Below are 2,965 nucleotides of genomic sequence, written 5' to 3'. Positions count from 1 at the left end.
GAAAATGCATTTCATGAAAACACATTTCAAGAAAATGTTGTGTAATATAATTAATTATATCTGTACATATGAGCGTAGAACAGAAGAATTATTATAAAGCTTAGAAATAAGTACATCAGTTTCGTTACGAACATATGTCTTAAAATCTGTTTGAAAAGAAATATTATCATATCGTATTTGTCAGAATCATCCAAGAAATTATTTGAATTTTTCTCATTAAGTGTAATATCTAGAGGAAATTTACTTTGATTAACTTTGATTACTTTGATTACTTCGATTAACCTTGGAAATAATATTTTTTCATCAAATGTTTTTTTAGTGCAAATTGTTGATGATTATTTTGCGTATAATCTCGGGATATCTACGATTGACGCAAACGAGGTAGAACCTCTACCTTAATTTACTGGTGCGAAGACGATGGGTACAGGCGCCGATTAGCAAATTCTTTATTAGTCTTGCTGGTTTATTTAAGAAAGGATCAATTGTGAGCGGCATCTTGTATATTATCGGATAGTCTAGATTCGTTGAAAGTCAAATATCAGCTAGCTTCTATCGAGAACCGCTGTCACTTATATAGGTAGCGATAGTCAACAAATTACGAACTTCGACAATCTTCTCGAAGAAGTCGAAAATTGCGAGAGGCAGCAGACAACAAATATAAACAATCCAACGTCTCTCGCCAAGGCGAAGAATTTAAATTGGAAAATGATACGAAACACAAATAATTGGCTAAATGTACGACTGCAGTTTTGCTCAGCATATTAGTAAGTGTTAAATATTTTAGTTTTATGTGTGATTCTAAAATACAGTCCCAGAGACTCAATAGAAGGCATATTAATTTTGCACAGAGCACAGTGCAGCATTTTCTTCAAATAAAAAACTTTAATTCAAATAATTATCAACTATTATTCGGAAATAACAAATTATTCGCAAATAACTGAAATTCGTTCGACTTATGAAAGTAATTGTGAAACACCAATAACTGAAACTCACTTATCATATTTGTTTTCAAACGCACATTTATTATGATTAAAATAGCTGCATACCTTCCTTTTTATCCCATTGAGTTTCGATATTATATATTACTTTTTACAAAAACAACTAAATTCGTTCGGATCCCTCAGAATGTATTGAGTGAAATGTATGGAAAACTTTAAAAATAATGTCGATAGACTTTAACATTGTTTCTATTTCATACAAGACATCGATGGATCTCTTTCAATGTAGGCCCAACAATAATTACCACAGGTTGTAACGTGAGACCGAATTCTTTTAATTTTCTTCTTCTTGGATCCAAAGTTGGTTGAATATCCAGAAAACTGTGTATAAAATACAGAACATTACGACATAACATATATTTAATTTTTTTAATGATAAGTTTTTAGTAATTTACTTTTATGTGGAAGATGAATCCTTCGAAAGTTTCTTGACGTGAAGGTCTCCACTGTACACTTCCTTTCCGTTTGATGACAATATTAAGAAGGAATAGTCTACTTAATAACATGAAGACTAGAACCGCATGATTATCTATTAGAAAATTAATTTTTCTATTACAAAATACAAATATATTTCATTTCATCCATTTATTTGTCACCGCGATTCACGTATACGTCGGTTGCGGGACTTCTTCGCTCCCGCCTTTACGTGGCAACGGACCTACCTCAGCTAGCTCAGTTTATTTCGTTGAAAGCGAGTCGAATCCCTCGCTATTCTTCGTGGTAGAGCGTCGTGGTTCTTTCACGTTCTTCCTTGATACTCGCGGACGCGTCGGAGGGAAGCCGGGAGAGGTAATAATTTCGAGACCGGGGTAACAATAACAACTCTTTAATTCGATTTGACTTTAAGGTAGACAATTACTTATACCATACCGATACTCGACGATACGGTGTGACATTAACATAGCTCGTTAGTTAGCCTATGTCCTTCAGAGACACACAGCTAACTTCTCTACCCCGGGAGATCCCGTAACGCGCGATCTACAGAGAGCGATCTCTCGCTTGCGTTGTTCCGCGAAATATATTTTTAGGCGGCGGATCTGAGTCGCTTGACGGCAGCTCTCTGGCGTCGTTGCGCGAATCTCGCCGGGTTTTCCGTTGGGCGCCAGCCGGGTTTTTCCCGACAGTGGTTATTGCTTCCGGCCGATCCCCGACCGGTATGTACCCGATCGTATCAAAGGAGTGGATCACAAGGGGAGCGGAATGAAAGGGGGAATCGGCCTCGCGTTCTCGGATATCGGAGCATCGTTAGCGGCCTCATCGGGCGTCACCGGCGATGGCCGGCGGAGGATATCTGACGATCATCTGGTCGGATCATTTCGTCGTCGCGTGTCACGCCGCTGATCCTGCGTCATTCTCCCGATGCTTATCCATTTCTATCTATTTCGGGGGATCGGAATTCCGCGAGGGCGCGCCGCCGCCTTTTTCGTCTAATCAGAGCGAAGTGAATTAGCCCCTACACGAGACCGCGCCTAAATGTTGCTCGCTCGCTCACGCGGCCGTCTGGGATATATCGACGAGCCGCTTCGGAAAAATCCTTACCTCCGCCTCGTGAGTTTGACCTAGTCTCGCGGAGAGCGCGGAGGGCGAAGATTAGAAAGTCGATACGAGCCGTTCGTCGCTCGATGCGCATCTCGCGCGCGCGCTCGATCGCGCCCTTCTTCCCCCGGATAGCATTCGCTACACCCCGTGCGAGGGAAAAAATATGTCGAAAATTATCCGAGATATCTAAACACTTGAAAAGTAAAATGATTTACTCGGCGCGCGCGCGCGCGCACGCTATTGACATATTTACTCGCAACGGTATACATATTTTTACATACCGAGACAATATTTCTTTCAAATGAGAACGTATGTATATTCTCATATCTACCGGCTTTGCATGAGAGCAATTGTTTATTCTATTTACGGGGTTGCTCAAAGTCAGTGCCGGACTTCACGTGCATATACAGGGTGGGCCGAAAGCCTGG

At 40.7% G+C, this 2,965-nt stretch overlaps 1 long non-coding RNA gene across 1 annotated transcript; it reads right to left on the bottom strand.

The window, feature by feature from the left end:
• Positions 1-1,226: 1,226 nt before the first annotated feature.
• On the bottom strand, positions 1,227-1,957 carry LOC106752203. The gene is made up of 3 exons (XR_001375128.1): positions 1,661-1,957; positions 1,394-1,527; positions 1,227-1,319 (listed from the first exon to the last, which is right to left on the bottom strand). It is a non-coding gene; the product is annotated as an uncharacterized LOC106752203 (long non-coding RNA).
• Between the last annotated feature and the right edge of the window lie 1,008 nt (positions 1,958-2,965).

This window comes from Dinoponera quadriceps, unplaced genomic scaffold (genome assembly GCF_001313825.1).
Source record: "Dinoponera quadriceps isolate SergipeBrazil2010 unplaced genomic scaffold, ASM131382v1 scaffold479, whole genome shotgun sequence".
Taxonomy (NCBI): domain Eukaryota; kingdom Metazoa; phylum Arthropoda; class Insecta; order Hymenoptera; family Formicidae; genus Dinoponera; species Dinoponera quadriceps.
The sequence above is the reverse complement of the archived record's forward strand: the minus strand, read 5'-3'. Positions and strand labels throughout refer to the sequence as shown.